The sequence below is a fragment of the Ipomoea triloba genome, chromosome 9, assembly GCF_003576645.1.
Source record: "Ipomoea triloba cultivar NCNSP0323 chromosome 9, ASM357664v1".
NCBI classification, from domain to species: Eukaryota; Viridiplantae; Streptophyta; class Magnoliopsida; order Solanales; family Convolvulaceae; genus Ipomoea; species Ipomoea triloba.
In genome coordinates, this window is record NC_044924.1 from 14,800,553 (window position 1) to 14,825,306 (window position 24,754).

A 24,754-nucleotide genomic window follows, 5' to 3' on the forward strand; every position below is an offset into this window, starting at 1 on the left:
CCAAATCCCCCCCCCCCCCTCCCCCCATCAATGCTTTAAATCGATTAGATTTTTTTCAAATGTATGATTGAGATTGGTTCTTAACTTTCTCTAGAGAATAGATGATTCTCATCTGAGTATGCTAACATCAATTTGGGTAGATCCACAACTGAGGATTAATTTTATAAATATTGCAAACTTAAAATTTGCAATAATTATAAAATTGACCCCATATTTTTTTAACTAAAGTCATCAATCGTACCATTGATGAACCTGATAGGCGATTGAGATAAGTTTCACTCTTTACAAGATGGGTTATTTGCATTTGAATACACCCCTATTATGTTATTTATGTACCTGACCTTGCTACACTCCCCTACATTTACCACTAACACACGCTCACTACCTGATGTGTCATTTTGTAGTGAGATGACATTTAAAATAAAATTTAAAAAATTTAAATAAATAACTACACAAATATAACCATATCAGGGAGTGGCTATAAATTGTGTGGTTTTTGTTGGGGTGAGAACCCCTCCTCCCATGAGAACCTGTAAATCAATATGAATGCACATAATCATCTACTTAAATGTACACAAACTATTGCATGAAAGATTGTGTGCATTAAGCACTGAAATATGTGATTGTGTGCATTTATATGTAGAAGTTCAAAGGTTCTCACGAGGGGAGGGTTCTTATTGGAACATCACCCTCTCTATATGTATATGTGTGTCTAGCTAGGAATGTGATTCTCCATCCTTTTGGAACAGAGAAACGTCACAAATTTAAAAAGTAGGGACCCGGATAAACAACCGGTAACAGCCTTTTGATCTCAACCAATGCAAGCTTTTTCATAATGGTAAGGTAGAAAGGTCCCTTCAATTTCAAAGTTTTTTTGTTTACTATCAAATATGTTTGCCATCAATAATTTTTTAATAGTTCCTACACAAGAAATCAATGGTTGTTCCCTTGCATCTAAAATCAATGCATTGAAACTTTCAGAAATATTGTTAACTAATGCATCACATCTAGAATAGGGTGTGAAATGGGACCTTGAGCATTCTGGATGGTGCTTATCTCTTAGCCATTGATATGCCTCCACATCTAACTTTGTCCTAACACTGTTATCCCATGTTGCAATTCAGTGAAAGTGTTAACTGTTAGTGCCTTGGTTGCTGCCCATAATGCATCTTTCATAACTTTGTCCTAACACTGTTATCCCATGTTGCAATTCTAGTTGATTTCACAATGTTGTTTTCATACACCCAGCCACATCTATCATGTTCTTCATGAAAACTTGCAATTATCCAAGACAAAGCATTTTTTATTTTCCAAAGATTTATTTTAAAAGAGCAACCAGGTTGTGTACATCTTACACACATCCTATTCTTGTCAGTTTTAGTAAACCTTAATTCCTTGTCGTTGTTGTATGCATAGTTGTGGACTGCATGCATCTCTAAATTCATTCTTTGTAGTAAATGTTAATCCAATTGAGCAATTAGGGGATTTCATATCAGTTCTTACTCTAAACATTGGCCATTTATAGTTCCCTTGATCATCACAATCTTTCCCACTGTCTTCATCAGACAAATGTAGACCATCCTCAATTAACTACTCTAGGCATAGTCCCAATCTCAGTCACATTCCTAGTCCCAGTCCCTATTGAATCATGCATCATGCTTATTACTTTCTCTTACCCCCATCAAACTCCATATTAAGATCTACATTATTGCCCTCAAACTCTATGTCATGAATTCCCATATTGTCAAAGTACTCTAAATCATCATTAGATTATGAGTCGCCATCAACTGGTATTGAATGTTTACCTTCATCACCAACCCCACCACCTACCACCCAAATCTCAATCTCCTTACGAAACAATCCAACATCACAAATTGTCCAACATACACTATCATTTACTAATTCAAATAAAGTACCACTACCAGTAGGTGTGAAAAATTTAAAGTTGTCTAATATGTTATATCCCAATTACTCTATCCTTAAAGCTATAATCCCCCACAAATCAATGTCCAAAGTATAACACTAAATAACTTCTCCAACATATCCTAATCCATGTGTTTTGAGGCTACTACCATATCTTATAAACTTGAGATTGTACTGAGCTGTGTTATTTCCTCCATCTGATCTATTTAAAACGGACAAAATTAAACTAAAAAAAATCTTAATTTGGTTTCCAATACAAGCAAAAAAGCACTAAAAAGCCTAACAAACAAAAATTAAATATAATTTTTTGCTAAGAAAGAAATGTGTGGTCCAACCATATGGATATAAATACACACACACACACACACACACACACATATATATATATATATATATATTGATTGATATTTTCTGCAAGCGCACAGAGTCAATCAAAGTATAAATTCATGGAGTATTTCAGGGTCGATCCCACGAAAAGCACAATTAACTGTTGTTTTGAATAACCAATTTTGTTGATGAGAGCAAAACACAAATAAAAGAACTTCACATAATAAAAAGAATATTTATGAGTTTAAAATTAATAAAACTTCTAATTGAGAAAAGACTAGGGATTTGGGTTCACCTATTAGATAATTAGCTAACCATCCTAAGTACTGATTCGTGCGATTATAGTGATGATTGCTTCATTTATATCCTAATACTCCATCGAGCTACTAGGTTGTATCCAATTAACTATGATCATCCGTCGATATCTCACCAACATTAATTGAACCCATTAAGCAACAATCAAATCTCACCACAAATACCTAAAGCTATCTCTAGTTTAGGTCAATTGTGTTTATCTTACGAGGTCTAGGTTCATAATTCACCTGTCAATTCTTCTTATAAACCCTAATAATGAGAAATATGCAATGGCCAGTTACACAATCCACAACTAAAATACATAAGATAAAAAATAATCACAATTCAATTATTCAATCAAAATTAGAAGAATAAGCATATGGAAAATAATCAATTAATCTAATCTAATGCTAGTCCAAATCCCTAATTCAAAGTTCTAGCCGGAAAGCATAATCAAATATATGAACTGTTCAGAAATTATCATTCTGGAAATTTAAACAAGAATAAAAATGAGGAAGAAGGGAAATAATTCAAGCCTATGGAATCAATGGCCACGATCGAAGCTCAGAAATCTCCTGCGATGAAGACTCGAATCTCTTCTCTCTCCTCGTTGAAATTTCCTCGCGGATGATCGTTGCTGCTCCCCGTTCCTTTTTCCCGTGCTGTTTTCCGTCCGTCTTCTGCCGTACGCCAAAAAGAAAAAACCGAGGAAACCAAATTAATTTCCTTTGCTTTTTGCAGTCCTGCGCACATCCCCCAAATCACTCCCTTTATTTTTCGTTTGTTTCAGTGCTGACCAAATCCTTCAAAGACAAAATCAAATAATATAAAAATAAAATAAAGTTCAAGTAAATACCAAGTAAATACAATTATAACCTAATGACCCAATTTAATTAAACCTAATTATTAAAATGAGCCATTTCCATTTTTGGTCCTACTGGTATTAGGGCATTGCCAATTTTGGTCCACTTCATTAATTTTTGCCACATTGCGGCCAGTCATATTTAGTCATTGCCACTTTTAGTCCACCGTTAAAATTTTTGTCAAATAATTGTCCAAAACAGGGGTATTTTAGTCTTTTCATGCTTTGATCATCTTCTTAACCCTTTGTAGTAGTTTTCCTTACACATTTCCATCCAATGAAGAGGTCCGGCAAAAGCCATGGCTTTGTAATGTGGCTCACATGGCTTTGGCTAGACCTCTTTATTGGATGAAAATGTGTAAGAAAAACCACTACAAAGGGTCAAGGAGATGACCAAAGCATGAAAAGACCAAAAATACCCTTGTTTAGGATGGCCATTTGACGAAAATTTTAAGGGTGGACTAAAAGTGGTAAGGACTAAATAAGACTGGCCTCAATTTGGCAATGAAGTGGACTAAAATCTGCAATGCCCCAATAACAATAGGACCAAAAATGGAAATGACTCTTATTAAAATACTAGTTCAAAATTGAATATATAAAACCACCAAATAAATGTAATCCTATAGTTAAAATAAAATTCCTATTCATATTAATAAAAATGTAACATTAGCCTAACATTTATTAAAACCAATATAAACTAGTAACTTATAAATAAATATAATATTTATAATAAAATCAGCACTAAAACTTAATTTATTTACGCAAATCACTTACCAAAATTACTGTAAAAATGCCTAAACATTAAGCCTATCATATATATATATATATATATATATATATATATATATATATATACACAATTTACTTGCACTTGTAATACATTTTACTTGCACGTGTGCACCTATTTTCACTTAAAAGTGCAAGTAATTTACCTTGTTAACATTTATGCACCTAGGTACACCTAGTTATAACATTAAGTGCACCTAGTTATAACCTTTGGTGCAACTACATTCCGGACACCTAGTTATCTCCTGGGCGGCCATATATAAGCACATCACGTGTCCGGAATGTAGTTGCACCAAAGGTTATAACTAGGTGCACGTAATGTTATAACTAGGTGTACCTAGGTGCATAAATGTTAACAAGGTAAATTACTTGCACTTTTAAGTGAAAATAGGAGCACACGTGCAAGTAAAATGTATTACAAGTGCAAGTAAATTGTACAATGAGCATCAATACTAAGTGCACGTAATGTTATAACTAGGTGCACCTAATGTTTAATTAGGTGCACTTAGGTTGCACCAGGTGCATGAATATTAACAAGGTAAATTGCTTGAATTTGTAAGTGAAAAAATTTGCAAAAATAGATGCGTGAATATTAACAAGTTAAATTACTTGCACTTGTAAGTGAAAATATGTGCGAAAATAGGTGCACTTGTAAGTGAAACTAGGTGCACTTATAAGTGAAACTAGGTGCACTTGTAAGTGAAACTAGGTGCACCAAAGTTCCAGTTATGTATGTATGTATGTATGATTCGGATCAAATTAGAATAGGTGACAGGTTGTTTTGCGTAGGGTGAAATGTCAAAAGATGTGTGTGTTAAAACGGAAAGTCAAAGACTCCCCGAGTGTCGGTCTCGAAGGAAGGACGTGGAGGTGTGTCAAGTGTTCGAGTGTTCATGTGATTGAGTCATGTAATAGATTTGAGCGTGGTGAATGACGATTTGAGAGTGAAAAAGTTCATAAGGGTTGTGTGAGAGGAAGGGGTAAAAACAAGTAAGATTGAAATGTATGTAAAGAGGTAGGGATCGAATAGTGCTCATCTATGTTGCATCCTAGTGTGTCTAAGGTAATGGATAGACAAAGCAAAGATGTTGGCTATTCAAGAGTGTGTGTTCTTAGTCCTCTTCCACCTTTGTGTACTAAGGCTTCTTGGACTTAGGAATGCCTTCAAGCATCCAAAGTTCTAAGAGACATTTTATCAAACACTTTAGCTACCCACTTTCCTACTATTCTTAAGAAGTCCATGGGATCTATGATTGTTACAAAGCTTCAATCCTAACTCTAATCAAAGACATGAAAGAGTCAAGAGCTCAATCTCTCATCTAGATTGGCCAAATCCAAACAAGATCTCATCAAAACAACAATCACTAGACAAGAATAGATAACCCAACAATCCAAGCATTTAGATCCAAAATAAGATATAAAAATCATCACACTAGCAACATATCTTCACACAATCCAAATCCCTAGCTTAAACTAGCCACACATGATAAGAAATTCAAGACAATAGCTAATTCAATCCAAGAACAAAATAGTAAAATAGATTAAGATGTAATAGAAAGCACCTAGAGTTGAAGTGATCCTTCAATCCAAGCTTGTTGTCTTCTACAAAGAGAATTATCTAAACTATTCTAAGAAATGAAAAATATTGAAAAACTCTCTAAAATGATCCTAGAAATTATCTAAAGTGCCTCTCCCTGAAATTCTATCAAAGGGGTTTAAATAGTCTCCGAAATGTAGCCCTAGGAGAAATTTTCGCGCATTGTCATCTCCACGCCCCTCCACACGCGTGTGGCCGTGCGTGGATGGCTACTAGATCGTGGCCACGCGCACCACCGCGCGTGTGGAGGTCTTCTTGGGTCTTTCAGGGCTCCAAATTTGCTTGGTTTATCCCTTAAGCTCGGTTTTCGTTCCTATTGGCTCCCGGGACTCTTGTATTGACTCAATTTATGCTAAAGGTAGCTTTGCGTGCGGTTAGTGAATTTAAAGCACATTTGATCATAGATTTATCATGTATGGATACTAAAAACATTGCAAAGCACCCTAATATGTACTCAAATAATGGGTATCTTGGGAGCTTATCAATAGGACCGCAAGAGAGAACTAGAAAAAATCTAATGGATTAGAAACAATTTTTTTTTAAATGCGGTGGCTTAAAAATTGTTTCATAATGTTTAAATCATCGTATAAAGTATATATTTCACGTGGAATGATGAATATCATTACTACTTTCTGTATATACATTTCATTCATATAACTCACTTTTTTTATACGTTGTGTTCTTGCGTTTAGTGCTCAGGTGACCCACTTCAAACTAGGAAGGGTAATAATGTTAATATTTTTGAATTTAATTGATTAGGAACGTGATTTTCAATCCTTTTAGAATGAAGAACAATCACAAATTTAGAAAATATAGACCTGGATGAAGATTACAAAATAATTTGATTTCCGTCAATGATGTGATGGGCCTGCTCCATCACTATATATATAAAACAATATTATTTTATATTTATTCTCTTAATTTGGTATTCATGAAAGAAGGGTATTTTTTTCCTTTTTCTTTTATTTTGTTATTAAATACCTTAATTTTAATTAATTTTTAAACTTTTCTATAAACAGCCCCAATTTTTCCTTATGGGAAATTAATTATTTTCTTGTTATCGATATGGGATAGAAAAGGTATTCGAGAGCGAGGTAGGTGAATATATCCCGCATATTCTCCATTACGTAACCATCCCTAGGTTAAACTCAACTATTGATAAGCACCAAGAATAGCACTTAAAAAGGGTCTTAATTGGATTAAAAGTGCTACGTTTTGACATCCGATTACAACAATTGCATGCATTTTAGCTCAGATGTGATCAAAATCTTCTAACATCATTCCTAGAAAGAGTTTTGAGATATTGTACAGGTTGGAGAGGGATTTGAGGCTAAAATAGAGCAAAAGACAAACAAGCCGCAATACAGTATCGTCCCACGCAGCCTCACACGCGTGTGGCTGGGCGTGGAATAATTCCAGTAAGCTCCCACGCCCACCACCACGCGTGGAAGCAGGCGTGGTCGGGCCAAAGGCCATTTTGGGAATTTTGTTCCCTTTTGTCACCCATATAAATCCCTCTTGCCCTAAACCCAAAAGAAGAGGGGAAACAATCAGAAAATTCATGGAATAGGGTAGAATAGATCTAGAGGGTTTTCTCCCCTCTTGGGGGAAAATCCCTTTTTCCTTCTAGCTTAGATTAGATCAAGGGCAAGAATGAAGATTGGGATTTCAAGATCAAGGTTATAAAGATCCCCTTTCTAAGGGTGGTAACTATTCTCTCCAATTTCTAATTCAATACTTGTTTCTTTGAGATTTCCTTTCTTTTTCTTGTTTCTTTAGTATGATAGAGTAGATTAGATAGGGGATTGGTGGCCCCAAGGTTAATCTATGTGGATGTTTAATATTATTGCTTTGAATTGTGAGTTGCTTGGTTGTTGGATGATGAACTTGTGTGGATGATGTTCTTCAAGCTTTGTGCCTTTTGTGGCCACATTAGGTAGCAAACCCAAAGGAAGTGAGTGTGTGCGCGATAGCGGCCACTCACGAGTCTAACTCACCCACATCTCCGCTCTTAGTCCGAAAGGACAAGATCCGAGAGTAGTGGTAGACAAAGTGTTCGATGAAATGCCCCAACCGAATGAGGATGTGGGTGTCCAAAGTGTGACGCCACTTGGTGATGTGCCAAGAACTCCCTAGTCTATTCCACATCTCGTGCTCACAAACTCATCCAAAGATAGACCACATAGAGAAGCCTAAAGCCCCGATCTCCACCTTTTTATTTATTTTACACAACCTTTACCAACCTTTCAAACTTCCCTACAAATGACATCCAACCTTAGCAAGTCCCGTAACTCTTTTCCTTCAACCTCTTAGATGCCAACACACTAGTTCGGTTCCCATTCGCCATCCTTGAGAGACACGACACTCGGGGAGTTCATGACTCTTCGTTTTAACAGCTTCCACATTAACTCCCACCATACATTGCATCACAATCAACTATTTAAGCACATCTCACTATATACTTCTCCCACACATCTCACTATATACTTTTTCTGCTAGGAGTTTGGGAGATTATTAAATGAAGCTTTTTCATTTTTTATAGTCAACCAGCATTTTGGGTGGTGGAAATCAACCATTGGAGATAATAAATCGTGTAATGCTTGCGACACGGGTTACAATTGGCGCCGCCACCAATGAGGTCAATCAAGATCAACAAATGAATCAAAGGGGTAGGAAGCGTCAACGACAGTCTGCATCATATCAAATTCAAGAATAAGAATCGTAATAATCATTAGTAAAATATAATGATATTCTTAATTTGGTGATTTTTAATTTGGTGATATTATATTATATTATTTTTTTAATATTTTAATAATTTTTTAAGGAGTTTCCTCATCTGGATGAAAATCAAAGAAAGGATTTGGCCATTGCATTGGGAATGGATCCTATTCAAATCAAGTGTTGGTGTCAAAATAGGCGAATTAAAGGTATATATTTTACAATTAATCTTATTCACTTTACGATGATAAATGTCATATGTAAAAATATTATATATTTGATGGAACACTTTGAATTTTTACTTTTACAACTAAAATAAATTGACACTTTTAAATTAAGGTACATAAAAATTCCATGTTTTATGATTAAGAATGTTAATGGAACATGAGCAGTAGTAGATATTGTTAATAAAAATATCAAAACAATACTTGAGAGCTCCTTAGTTGCACTAAGTTTCGTGTCAATATTACTTATAGTTCAGAGGATAGTTCAATTATAGTAGTTGTACTATGTATCAGTTTTAGATAAGGTCTGTACTAGGACAGTGAGTAGTTCAGAGGTCGTGAAGACTTTGAAGACTATAAAGGTGGCACTCTGAACAAGCATCTGAACCAGAATATACAAGATGATCAAAGTCGGTTACTGAAGTTACAACCGTTTCAAGATTCTGAAAGGAGTTTAATTAAGAGCCATCTCTTATTGAAGAAGAGTTGAACAATTTACAAGAAACCATACACAGAGTATCCGCTGTATAAGCTTAAGAGAGATCTTGACAAAGCCTACCTTTGATTCAAGACACAACTTCTCTAAGAGGATGAATGGGTAAGTTTTCACTCTGGAAAGCAGGTTGTGTTGCTGTTGAGGGGGAGCCTCAATTCAAGAAGATCGGGAGATCACATTCTTGTCAACTCTCCAAGGTTGAACTCTGCAGTGGTGCTGTGATGATGTTCTGGAGTCATCGCGTGAAACACAGTTGTATTTGCTAGTAAATTTCATATTGTTGATTAAATGGAGAGTTGGGCTACTAGAGTGAAGCCCCCCAGATGTAGGAACTGAGATTCCGAACTGGGTTACCAATTGCCTGTGTCTTTACTGCTTTGCGTTGGTTCTTTTAATTCTGTTTAACTTGATTGAACTTTCTGTTGAACTATTACTTAAACTAGTTAGGTAGCTTTCAACGAATCTAGTAATTATCTTCATTAATTGATACTCTACCTACACAAATTCAATTGGACTCAATAAGTCTGAATTTCACTTGGTGTCAAAGCGGGTTCCAAGATTTATCACTTGGATACTAGATCTCCAAAATATTCTTTCTTCACTTTGTTCTTGGAAGCTTTGTGTTTGCGAACTTGACCATGGAAGGACAAGCTCGACCACCGCAGCTGATAGGCACCAACTATGGCTATTGGAAAGCCAGAACCATAATTTATCTTCAAGCCCAGGGTGTGAATGTTTGGAAAGCGGTTACTCACGAGTGGACTCATCCTAGAAGAACTCAAGAAGATAAGACAAAGTCTCTTGCACCGATTAAACAATGGACTGCCGGAGAAATTGTTGATAGTGATAACAACAATAAGGCGTTGAATACTATCACTGGGACACTTGACGAAGGCTAGTTTGGATTGATCACAGGATGCAGCTCGGCAAAAGATGCCTATGAAGGCGATTCATCCGTTAAACAAACCAAGAATTAAAAATGAAGCTGTTGTATTAGGCGAACCCTTTTCATCGGACAAACTGGTCAGAAAAATCCTTCGGTCCCTACCTATACGATTCAGGATGAAAGTTACTGCTAGTTAGGAAAGTGTGGGTTAGGAGAAAAAATCGGTCGCGGAATTGATGAGCAATCTGAGAACCTATGAAATGGACATTCTATCACAAGAAAAAAAGCAACAAAAAGGGCAAGAATGTTGCCTTCATTGCTGAAGGATGTGATTTAGAAGAGGAAATTGAAGATCTGGATAACGAGACTGTTACGATGATTACTAGAAATTTCTCCAAGATTTTGAAACAGATTAATCGAAAAAATAGAGGAGGTATGTCTCAGTCAAATCGATCGAACAGTACATCATCATCATCATCATCATTTAAATCAGGAGCTAAGCCTACCAACTCAAATTACACAAGAAATTCCGGTCAATCAAATCAATCAGGCCAGACGGGTAATTAATCATGTTCCAATCAATGGCAAACATCTGAAAACAATAACAAGAATAAGGGTATTTAGTGCAGAGAATGTGAGGGTTTTGGTCACATCCAGGCTAAATGTGCCACATATCTTAAGAGAAAGAAATCCATGAAGACAACAACCTGGAGCGATGAAGAATATTCAGAGGAGATGACAACGCAACTTCTTGCGTGCATAGGGGTGAGGTGTCATGTAATGTGGAATGTAAATATAATGATAAAACGAAGAGTCTGTAACTCCCCGAGTGTCGGTCTCGAAGCAGGGACGTGGAGGTGTGTCAAGTGCTAATACTTTCGATTAATTGAGTCATGTGATGCATCGAGTTTGTGTAGTGAGTGTGGTGAATGGCAAGTTGAAGGTGTAAGTGTTCATAGGGTAGTGCAATGTGAAGATAAGACAAATATAAGAAAAGAATTGTAAGAAAACAAGGGATTGGATCGTGTTCATCTATGTTGCATCCTAGTGTGTCTCAAGCAATGGATAAACGGAGCAATGATGTTGGCTATTCAAGAGTGTGTCTTCATAGTCCTTTTCCACCTCTGTGTACTAGGGCTTCTTAGACTTAGGAGTGCCTTTTAGCAACCAAATTCCTAAGAGACATTTTAACAAACACCTTAGCTACACACTTTCCTACTATTTCTAATATGAAGTCCATAGGATCTATGATTGCCACAAAGCTTCAATCTCAACTCTAATCAAAACCATGAAAGAGTCAAGAGCTCAATCTCTCATTTAGATTGGCCAAATCCATACAAGATCTCATCAAAACAACAATCAATAGACAAGAATAGGAATTCCAATAAACAAAGCAATTGAATCCAAAATAAGACATACGATCATCACACTAGCAACATAGCTTTACACAATCCAAACCCTAGATTAAACTAGCCACACATAGTCAAGAATTCAAGATCAATAGCTAATTCAATCTAAAAACAAGATAACAAAAATAGATAAGATTGTAATAGAGGTCACCTAGTAAATGAAAATGGTTTCTTCAATCAAGGCTTCAAGTCTTCATTTACAAGGAGAAATTGCAAAACTAAACTATCCTAAAAACTAAGAAATGAAGAAGAAAATGGAAAATGGAACTTGGAAAATTCCGACCCTCCTGAAATTCTATCAAGGTGCCTTAAATAGTCTCCGAAATTTTGCCCTAGAAACATTTCCGCGTAGTGCTCTGTCCACGCCACCAATACACGGGGCGTGGACAGCTACTGGAAAGCTGTCACGCCACCTACACGCGTGTATGCATCAATCCGGGTCCTTCGGGGTTCCTGACTTGCTCGGTTTGCTTGTTTAGTTTGTTCCTTGTTCTTAATAGCTCCCGGGACCTCTGAAATGTCTCAATTTATACCAAAGGTAGCTCTGTGTGTGGTTAATGAATTTAAAGCACAAAACATCACAAGATTATCATCTAAGGATGCTAAAAACGCTATAAAAAACCCTTATTTACGCTCAAATAAATAGGTGTCTTGGGAGCTTATCAAGTTTCCACACTTTACTTCTTGCTTGCCCTCAAGCAAGACAATATACTTCCAAGCACATAAGCTTCCAAGATACCAACTCATACAATACGGAACTCTCGGTCAATCAAAATATAGATGTTTAATATTATCAAAGAGGGGGAAATCTTTTGTGTTATCTACAAAGAATGTTGGTTAGATGCCATACAACTCAAGGAATATTTCCGGGAAGTAAAAACCCTTCGTAGATGAACAATTAAAACAAGGGGAACACACTTCTCACACCATTCGCAAGCATGCAATCCCAATTTTGGATTCACCTCTCATTTAATTAGGGTCTCTAGCCGATCCCACTAGTGGGAACGATGTACACTAGTTAATCAACCCTTCCGTCCTAAACGCCAAAGCCCAACGATAAAATAAGTGAGGGTAGGGGCATGGACCACTCACCGCTAATGGCTTGGGGCGGTCACTCTTTTCTTCTCATTTCCTAGGATAACTCCATCGAGCGACCCGACTTCACATAGAGCTCCATGCTTTTTCGAAAACAGTGCAATGGGTGCTCGAACCCTAGCGAAGCGGCTTACCTCCTCTCTATTTTCTCATTTCCTGGGAACGTTTTATGTGGACAACCGACTCTAGATATAGCTTTTTGCTTACCGAAGACTATGGTTGAACACAACCCAGCGAAGTGGCTTTCCTCAATTTTTATCTCAATGATTGGCCTTTTTGCCTTTTCAACTTTTTCTCCATGCAACCCCTCATGCCTTTTTCTTTTGGGATTAAGGGTTTTTTCACTCTTAAGCTTACCAATAGACTCACATTTTGCCCCATGCCCTACCAAGATTAGTTAAATTCTGGGCCTTGCTTAAAATTATCTTTCTCAAATTAAAAAGTACACACTCCCACTTTGAGAGATCCTTGACTAAGGTCCTACGTAAATAAGAGGCGAACATCATGCAAGCACGCAAGAATATAAACTTATTTGGCTCTAAACACTCTCATGGGTGCGAATAGTAACTTCCTCAAAGATATTCCAAGAATAAAAATTTTTGGCGTCTAGTCAAAATTCTCTCTAGATAACACAAACTATAACTTTCTCTTCAATTTGCAAGCACACCCGTTTATCATGCCCAAGAGAACAACTTTTGACTTTAAGCAAATAAACATTAATCACAAAGTACGTCCTTTCCACACTTTAAATTGAACATCGTCCTCGATGTTACCTTGGATTACAGGGTAAAGGAATAACGGGTTGAACAGATATTTGCAAATAAGAATCCCTTTCCACACTTTGGAATTTGCTCTAGGATATATGGTATATTCTAATGATCCTCAGTGATAAAATAACATGGTAAACTTCAAGAAAAACACATACAAAGCTACATAAACAATTTTTCCACACAAGAAAAGGGATAAGAGGTTAAACCAAGTATGCATCCCTCTTTCCACACTTTAGCTTCCAACATCAGTCGGCCTCCGTTATTACAGCTCTATTTCAAAAGATGATAACAAGATATAAAATAGCAATTATGAGATTATTCAATAGACTTGATAAGATATCTCATAGCAAAATAAATAAAAAGCATAAAACGCATATAATTAACTACTTAATAGATATAAATTCGAAATAGTAATATTATCCAAATAAACTACTGAATATGAAAAAGCATAAAAAGTAAAGCAAGTAAATATAATAAGCATGAAAGCAATAATAAGTAAATAATGAAGAAAATAAAGGGGGAACCCCACGCATAGGGAACCTAATGCTTAGATGGGACATCCACTTAGTAACAATGTGCCTGGAAACTCATTTTCTGAATCATCAACTGCCGGGGCAAGGGGAAACTCATCATTGATCACCAAAAGACGGCGGCTGGAACTGTCTCGCGGTGCATTATTCTCCACCGCTCTCCGTGTGTGGAGAATCTCTTCATTTTGGGCCGAGTAAAGCGACTGGAAATTTTCCTCCTGCCATGAGCTCTGTGCGCGCATGTATGTCATTTGTTCCTCGTGTGGGCGTGCGTGGACTAATTCCAGAATGTAACCACGCCTGCCCACACGCGTGTGGTTGGCGTGGACGGGCACCAGAACCCTGCGCGATATTTTAGTATAAAAGGGACATTTCAGCTGGGAGAGGGGGCCTTTTGTCAATTTTTCACTTCTCATTTTTAGATTAGGGTTAGATAGGATTAGTGGGTGGAGGAAGAAATCCTTGGAGAAGAAAAACTTGGATCTCCATAGCTTGGGAGTCCTTTTGGGTAAACTCCTTCATTGTTATTTGATTTCTCTTTGAAATTCTTTCTTGCACTTTCATTTTTCCTAAAGATACTTGCTTTTTGCTTTGATCTTGTAAATATATTTTGCTATTTGAATGATATGATGTTATTAAAGCCTATGAATGGCTAGTCCTTAGGATAGGGGCTAGGAAGGATGGAGATTTTGTGTTCATGATCTAAAATTGTTGAATGAGTTTTGATTTCTTTGGGATTATTTGAAATTGTGTGTATGTTTTGGATGTTCCTGTTGGATCGAGGGCCCCGATCTCTTCAAGGATCTAGGATCATCCCTTTGGCGAGATATCGCAAAGGGTGATGTTGTTAGTTTTAGTGGTGAGGTGTAGGTGATATGGAATGTGATAAAACAAAGAGTCAAGACTCCCCGAGTGTCGTGTCTCTCAAGGATGACAAATTGGAGTGAATTGGTGTTGGCATGTAGGAGGTTAAGATGTAAGAGTTGCAAGGATAACTAAGGAACACTTGGGTCATAGATTTGGGGGTTGCAAGGGTGTATTTAAACTAAACAAATTAAAAAGAACAAGGAGGTGTGACTTAGTTAGTCCAAATGATTGATTATCCAAAGGGAATGTGGAAATGAGTTTCGGGAATGAACTCGGGAGTCACGGTATCAATACCAAGTGACGTCACACTTGGACTCTCAATCCTCATTCGGTTGAGGCATTTTATCGAACACCTTGCCTACCACTCCTCTCGGACCTTATCCTTTCGGATGGAGGGCGGAGATGTAGATGAGTTGGACTCGTGAGAGGCCGCTATCGTGCACACACTCACTTTCCTAGAGTCTACTATCTATCCCGGCCGGAAATAGAAGCAAAGCATGAAGAACTTCAACCACACAAGACTAAACCCACTTAATTAGTTTCACATTCATATGACAAAATTCAAGCATCAATCATAGGATCTAACATGGGGCACACACACCCCTCAACTAATCTACTCAAGCATTATCAAATCAAAGATTAAACAAAGCAAAATAACCAAATCAATAGATTAAAGATGCAATCTTTAAAGAACAAAAGTTTTAGCAATATACCTAGAGATCTATGGATCTACTCCATCTTCCTTTCATCCTTCATCTTGCTTCTTTATTCTATGGAAAATCTATCTATCTAATCTACTCTAAAGAAAAGAAAAAGGATTTCCCCCAAGAGGGGAGAAAACCCTAAGAAAACTGATCTAAAGAAAGTTGGTGCTCCCCTGAAAAACCTATAAATGCCATATATATAGCCTCCGAAATATCTCCCTAATTATTTCCGCGCTGTGTCGCGTCCACGCGCGTCACCAAGCGTGTGAGCGTGCGTGGGAGCATTCTAGTACGCAACCACGCATGTCACCACGCGTGTAGGCGTGCGTGGTGACGTTTGCTTCTGTTGTCTTCTTCTATGTTGTAGCTCTCGACGATACGGTTCCATAGCCACCTACCTCGCCTCATTCGGACATTCCTAGCTCCGGTTACGTCCGTTTTACTGAAGTGTCGCCGAAATGCCCTGCGAAATTTAAGATTTGTGCAAATTATATTGAAACACACATGATTAGTCCCTAGACCTATATGCAATGAAATTACCCTATCTTAGTATGTTTTTAGGCCTAATGGACATCTAACATAGCATATTTCACACCTAAATGACCCCTAAAAACACGGCTACTTTTGGCACTTATCAAAGTTTCCACACTTTAACTTTGCTTGTCCTCAAGCAATTCACATTTAAACGCTAATCATTTAAGTGCCAAAGGTAGTTGTGTTACTCAATCAATTAACCGGTCTATTAACTCTAGGGTGTAGCCAATGGAGTGGGTGAAATAACGCACATTATCTACACAGAATGGTAACAACATGACATACACTCTAAGAATATACAAAAGAAGCAAAACCCATATGGTCTCGTTTGGACAATACCACACACACACCCTTCATACGACCAAGCATGAAATCCAAGTTAGATTCACCTTAGATTTTACAAAGGCCTTTAAGCCGAGCCCCCTAGTGGGAACGATGTGCACACCTCAACCAACACTTTTCAACTAAACGCCAAAGCCCAACGAGTAAAATAAGTGAGGGTAGGGACATGGACCGCTCACCGCCAATGGCTTGGGCGGGCACTCTTTCTTCTCACTTCCTAGGATAACGCCATCGGGCGACCCGACTTCACATGGAGCTCCATGCTTTTTCGAAGACAGTGCAATGGGTGCCCGAATCCTAGCGAAACGGCTCACCTCCGCTCTATTTTCTCATCTCCTAGGAGCATTTTATGTGGACAACCGACTCCAGGTATAGCTTTTGCTTTTATGAAGACTATGGTTGAACACAACCTAGCGAGATGGCTTTCCTCAGTTTTTATCTCTAGGATTGGCCTTTTGCCTTTTCTACTGTTTCTCTATACAACCCCTCGTGCCTTTTTCTTGGGATTAAGGGATTTTTCACTCTAAGCTCACTTATAGGCGCACCTTTTGCCCCATGCCCTACCAAAATTAGTTCAATTCCGGGCTTCGCTTTCCACTATCTTTCTAAAATTAAGGGGTGCACACTCCCACTTCGAGAGATCATTGACTAAGGTCTAAGCAAAATAAGAGGTGAATATCATGCAAGCATACAAGAATTTAAAGCTCATTTGGTCTAACCAATTGCTTGGTAAAGAAGGGGTACTTCCCATGGATATTCAAAGAGAAAAACAATTTTATTTTTGGCATATGATTAACATTCTCCCTAGATAATGTGAACAATGACACACTCTCTAGATATCAAACACACCCATAAGATAAGACCAATATATCAATCAAGCAATAAACAATATAAGCACAACGTGCGTCCTTTCCACACATTAAAACAAACATCGTCCTCGATGTTGCATTGAGGATCAAGTGGAACAAAGGAGCACGGTCATTCAAAATCAATCAAACTCTTTCCACACTTTAGAAGTGTTTCCGGGGGTGTGGGTATCAACAATATAGCATTTTGTGGGTGCAAAATAGCATGTGTTTATCAAGTATGCAAGGAACACGTATAACAATTCAATTTCCACACTTTAGAATTGAAAAACGAGGCATAAAAAGTAGAAGGGATAAGAGGTTTACAACCAAGTAAGCATCCCTTCATTTCCACACTTTAAGCTTCCAACATCTCTTTTGCCTTCGTTCTCCAAGCTACATGAAACAATGTTAGCGCAAGAAGACAACCAATTGACGTGCAATGGCCTGACAGAAGTTCTTTTATTCATAATGAAAACATAAATCCTAAAATAAGGTAAGTAATTAAAACAAAAGCAATAAGAAAGATATGTAAATCAAGATAGGAGATGATTCTTGGCACGGCCAAACCTTGGAGGCTCATAAAATTGGATGAAAAGAAAATAATGCACGAAAATCTGTCAGGACCTGTCCACGTGGACTTACACGCGTGTAGGTCCACGTGGATCAGCACTGGAAATGTTCCACGCTTGTCACCACGCGTGTGGGCAACGTGGACAACAGTGCTGATCACTTTCTTCGTCTCCTGACTTTTGCCTTCCACTTTTGATCCGGTTTAGCTCAATTTGTCATGGCTTAGCACTAAAATCACCTACAATGTTAGCTCAAGCAAGGCTATTCTAAAAAGAAAATTACTAATAACGAAGGAAAAGAAAAAGTAAACAAGAAATAAAGTTCTAATATCTAAGGATAACGTTGGGATTGCCTCCCAAGCGCGCCATGGTTTAACGTCTCCTGGCCAGACGTGGCGTGCTCTATCCTTCGAAGCACACTGATTTTGGGACCTTACCAAGTGTCCCGTGAACCTTTGCTTCAAGGAATGCCCCAAGATGTAGGGCATCCTTGAATTCCCAACCAAATAAAGGAAGAACAAATTGCATTTTTGGAAGAATTTTAGCCTCAAACACCCTCCTTAACTCTTCTAGGATGGTGTGCACTTCCTTTATTTCCTCCTTCTCTCTTCCACCCCAAAAGATCTTTTCATTGGTAGCATAAGGTTGGTACCATATCTCCTCACTACCTTTCTCAATTTCGGTTTTAACAAGGTCTCCCCACTCAACTTTCTCCATAAGATCAAACGTGAAAATCTCTCCGGATTCCACCATCTCTTCCTCACACTCCTTCTCTTCATATCCCCGCTCAATTACACTCATAGACTCACCCTCATCCTCACAAGAGTAAAATGAAGCATCATCCCCCTCACTCATCAACTCATTTTCTCCCAAGTCGAAGGATTCATCTTCCAAAAATTTAAAACAATCATATTCATCTTTAAACAAAAGAGAATCCTTACAATTATCAATCAATATATCACAAGTTTTTACGGAATCATCCTCCCAAAAATTAAAGCAATCATAATCACATGTAGTGGAGATATCAATGCAAAGGGAGTCATCCTTACAAGGAACACAATTATCATTATTAAACGAATCAACACTTTCACACTCATTAATAAAATCATCAACAACAAAGCATATGGAATCATCCTCCCGGAAATAAAAACGAGTAGTATCACAAGCATATAGATCATTATTGCATTTGAAAGGGGAGTCATCCACACAAGTGTCAAGAGTGTTTTCAATAAGAGCACAAGGATTTTCAAGAATATTAATGCAAGAAGGATTAAGAATGTTACCACATGCCGGCTCTTCATCTTCCCACACTACTTCAATGTCTTCATCCTCACTCTCCATCTCTACCTCTTTTTGATTTTCCAATTTAAAATTGGAACTTCTTCAAGCACCGAGGCATAACAATCCACTTTCTCTTCAACACTTACCTCTTTGCTAGAATTTTGTTCTTTTTCAACCTCTTTTATAATCCTTGGATTGGCTTCCAAAATTGGGATATTATCTACAATGGGGTAGTTAACCCGTAGTGAGCTTGTCTTCATGAGCTCCTCCATCATAGATAGCATTTTCGTTTCAACCTCTTGTAATGGAAGTCCTTCCTCCCAGAGGATAGCAAGATAGTCCTTTAATTCGCTCTTGATTTCGGCTTTTAAATTAGCCGTGTCCTCCTTGGCCATCTTTGTGAATACTTCTAATTTTTCTTTTAGAATCTCAATTTCGTCCTTAGCCAAGGGGATATAATCACAAGGATTTGTATTGGTAAGATATGGGAAGGAGGGTGGTGTTTCAAAGAAATGTGTAGTATTGTTTTCTTGATGAATTTGTGATGGAGGAGGGTAATGGGTGTTTAGGTGAGAATTGGGGAATGAATTTGGCTCGTGAGTATAGCTTGGGTCGATGGGTAGTGATAGGTTGGTGGAGGGTAAACATAGGTAGAATGGGGGTAATAAGGATATGGTTGGGGTGGAGTATAGTTCAAAGGATTTCCCTCATGGTGTGGGTAACCATGGCGATGCATATAAGCACACATTGGCAAGCTTTCAAATGATTTTCAACAAAAATTTCATGCACAAAGCTTAGCCAACAACAAATCTTTGCAACTAAAAGTAGTTGCAAGTGAGCACAAGATATACAAGGCAATGAAGCTCACTTCTTCAATCAAGTAATGAAAATAAGAAAACAAATTAAACAAAAGGAAAAGCAATTCAAGAACTCTTAAAAATCAACTTCAAAAATGTCAACACAATTCAAAACCGTTTGCCATCCCCAGCAACGGCGCTATTTTGATGTTGTTAGTTTTAGTGGTGAGGTGTAGGTGATATGGAATGTGATAAAACGAAGAGTCAAGACTCCCCGAGTGTCGTGTCTCTCAAGGATGAAAAATTGGAGTGAATTGGTGTTGGCATTTAGGAGGTTAAGATGTAAGAGTTGCAAGGATAACTAAGGAACACTTGGGTCATAGATTTGGGGGTTGCAAGGGTGTATTTAAACTAAACAAACTGAAAAGAACAAGGAGGTGTGTGACTTAGTTAGTCCAAATGATTGATTATCCAAAGGGAATGTGGAAATGAGTTTCGGGAATGAACTCGGGAGTCACGGTATCAATACCAAGTGACGTCACACTTGGACTCTCAATCCTCATTCGGTTGAGGCATTTTATCGAACACCTTGCCTACCACTCCTCTCGACCTTATCCTTTCGGATGGAGGGCGGGGATGTAGATCAGTTGGACTCGTGAGAGGCCGCTATCGCGCACACACTCACTTTCCTATAGTTTACTATCTATCCCGGCCGGAAATAGAAGCAAAGCATGAAGAACTTCAACCACACAAGACTAAACCCACTTAATCATTTTCACATTCATATGACAAAATTCAAGCATCAATCATAGGATCTAACATGGGGCACACACACCCCTCAACTAATCTACTCAAGCATTATCAAATCAAAGATTAAACAAAGCAAAATAACCAAATCAATAGATTAAAGATGCAATCTTTAAAGAACAAAAGTTTTAGCAATATACCTAGAGATCTATGGATCTACTCCATCTTCCTTTCATCCTTCATCTTGCTTCTTCAATCTATGGAAAATCTATCTATCTAATCTACTCTAAAGAAAAGAAAAAGGATTTCTCCCAAGAGGGGAGAAAACTCTAAGAAATCTGATCTAAAGAAAGTTGGTGTTCCCCTGAAAAACCTATAAAGGCCATATATATAGCCTCCGAAATCTCGCCCTAATTATTTCTGCGCTGTGTCGCGTCCACGCGCATCACCAAGCGTGTGAGCGTGCGTGGGAGCATTCCAGTACGCAACCACGCGTGTCACCACGCGTGTGGGCGTTCGTGGTGAAGTTTGCTTCTGTTGTTTTCTTCTATGTTGTAGCTCTCGACGATATTGTTCCATAGCCACCTACCTCGCCTCATTCGGACATTCCTAGCTCCGGTTACGTCCGTTTTACTGAAGTGTCGCTGGAATGCCCTGCGAAATTTAAGATTTGTGCAAATTATATTGAAACACACATGATTAGTCCCTAGACCTATATGCAATGAAATTACCCTATCTTAGTATGTTTTTAGGCCTAATGGACATCTAACATAGCATATTTCACACCTAAATGACCCTAAAACACGGCTACTTTTGGCACTTATCAAAGGGATAGAAGCCACTACCCACATCTCCCGCTCTCAATCTGAGAAGATGATATCCGAAGGGAACTTGTAGGCAAAGTGTTCGATAATATTCCCCAACTGACTGAGGATTGGGAGCTTGAGTGTGACGCCACTCAGGACAGTGTTCCAAGCTCCTTCAATCATGCCTCAAGGGAAATCAAATCTCTCCCGTATGCTTTGAACTAATCTCCATGATATTCTAGCCCCATCCGCCTTTACCTTACATTTACCTCTTACAAACAACCCAACCTTGCACTCTCTTTATCATGCTTCACTACACTCTATATTCCCTACTCTTGTGTTGTCTAAACCTGCAAAGATAGGAGGCTTTCACTCTCCAATTTGCCATCCACGAGAGACACGACACTCGGGGAGTTCAAGACTCTTCGTTTTAACACCTTCCATTCCACATATCACTCATCCACACATTCACTCACACTAAAACTCACAACATCACTACCTAATGTGGCCACACTTAGGCACAAAGCATATCAAACATCAACCACACAAGTATTTGAATCCAAGTTGATCAAGCTCACAATTTTTAGGAAATATCTCAACAAATCAACCACACATCTAGCTCAGGGTCACCAATCCCCTAATCTAACCTAAGCGAACATCATTCAAAGCAAAAGAAATTAACAAGAAAGAACAATGCAAGAAAAAAGGAAACAACATGGAAATTAACTAAAACAGGAATAGAGAAAAGTTACCACATGGATCTAAGATATCCTATTACATCTTCACTCTCATCCATCTAGCTAAATATACCATAGAAGAACCAATCTAAGCTAAGGAAATGGGGGATTTCCCCTAAAGGGGAGAAACCAAATGAAATCAGATCTAGAAAATTGGGCCTCCTCAAAAATGTAGGGGAAGGGTTTAAATAGACAACTCAAAGTCAAAATCCCGAAATTGCCCATAATAGCCCGAACCACGTTACATCCACGCGTGGACGCGTACGGGAATCGATCCATGCGTGGAGTAAGCGTGGTATGATCCTGCCCGATTGCTTCTACGTTTGTTGCTTCTTTTCGGCCTCTGATCATGTTCTGTCCTGCGGAAATGACTTCGAAACATGCTATAATATGGAGTTTGCAAATTTGATAACATCAGAGTCTTTTACGCATGAATTGATTACAAAAGGGCAATAAAACTATGCAATAATGTCCTCTGACCGACCCTAATCTTGACTATTCTTGGCGCTTATCAAAGTTTCCACACTTAAACCTTGCTTGTCCTCAAGCAAGTATACTATCTAAACCCTAATCACTTAAGCACCAAGGATAGTTAAGTACTCTTATCAATTGACTGACCAGGTGATTTGCGAGTGTCACGAAACAGAGTGAGTGAAATTCCTTACACTATCTACCAAGAACGCTAGGCTTATGCCAATTAAAATTTAAGGAATATGCTAAGGAAGCGAAAATCTTGTAAAATAGTCTTTATAATAAGAGAAACCATTGTCACGCCTTTCAAGCATGCAAACAATAGGGGTTCACCTTTCATTTTGTAGGGGCCTAAAGCCGATCCCACTAGTGGGAACGATGTGCACACCTTTCATTTTGGAGTCGACCTTCCTACCGGTGGTGCAGGTGGTATGATAGTAGTCTTTCTTGCCATCCTTTCATTCTCTATGACCCTTATCATGGGGGTAAGTTTCAACTTCACTACTTCCTCAAGAGACATAGGGACTATTTGTGCCCCTGTATCGGGTAATCAAACCAATGCATTTTCACCTGGTATCCCAGAGCAACACAGAACGAGTTACCAAGGGCCCTATGAATAGCGACTACACTTTGTCGTGTCGCTGTGCATGTAACCAACCTTTGCATACTACTCCCATATTCACTGGATTCCCACAATCCATGCTCCATAGCGCAAACAGATCATACTTAGAGATTTTATCATGGTTTCCTATTCTTCCTCCCCAAGAATGAGAAATTATCTTCCAAACAACTTTGAGATCTTCCTGGAGGATTTGAGAAACATTCACCATTGATCCGCTCCAGTCAATTCTTGGCCTAGCTATTGCTGCCCAATATTTCTTCGGAGTATCACGATCTTCGAAATCCCATTTCAATCTACGGTACCAATGCCGTGTTTGATCCTCCTCACTATAAAAACCAAGAAGAGTGCCTAAAGTGTTAACAGAGATGTGGTGGTCCTCATTGAAGAGACGGAATCGGATCGTCGGGCTTCTAAGGTCTCCAACTACTCCAGTTACTTCAAGGCTTGCCACAAATTCATGGACCAAAGGAGCGTAAGTGTCATGACGCCATCCAAAAATGGTGTTCCAATAAGGTTGATGGATGAGGCGTGATACTCCTTGTTTGCATTCAAATGAATCCAATGTGGATTTAGATCAATGTACTTCCATTGAGTGATTGGAAGTCGTAGGAGATGACGATATCGTGCTCGCATACTTGGGGTTGTTAGCAATATTTGGTTTATCGCTGGAACTTCCACATATATCATTTCAGTAGTTTGATGGCAAGGCTCTTCCATCAGGGCTTTCCCTTTTCTAGCCCGCTCTTCATTTTCGTGTGTGAAAGACTCCTGGGAAGACATTTCCTAAAAGAAAACAATGGCAACATAATACAAGGAAATATTTTCTCACTTCAACTCGGAATCTATCATCATGAAATGCATTACAAAAGTTTAAGATTCTCACATTTCTTTTGCATAACTCCTAACATTTCTCAACAATTTCCTCAATGATTTTTCAAGTTTACAAACAACAATGATCATACAATACTTGCTCACATACTAGAAACAATTTTCACTAAAAATTCAACTTCATCTTCTTCCTCAAGACCAAGTTGAGGTTGAAAAATGAAGTGAACAAATAATCTCAAAATTCAACAAATATAAGGTTGGAATCAACAATGTAGCACTCCAGGAACAATAAAGCATCATTCTTTTCTACTCATGCTTCTAATTTCACATCTAATCCAACCAAACAAGAAATGCCCAAAATTTCATTTAGGGTTCATCATCTTAGCATTAATAAGTTTGCAAAATCATGAAATTTTCACAATGTGACAACAATGCAAGCTCAAACCAAACATATATGTGATTTCATAACAAAATAATCACAGAAAAGATCAACACTTAGTAGGTTCATGGAGAAATATCCAACAAAGCAAAGCTTTAGTATTTGAACCAAGTAAAGCAAGGAAAGAAAAAGGTTACCTCTTTAGATGACTTGAGATATGAAATGATTTTGAAATCTTGCAAGTAAAATGCCTTAATACGGAGTGTTTGTAACACCCCGACTCGGCTATACCGTACAACCGGAGT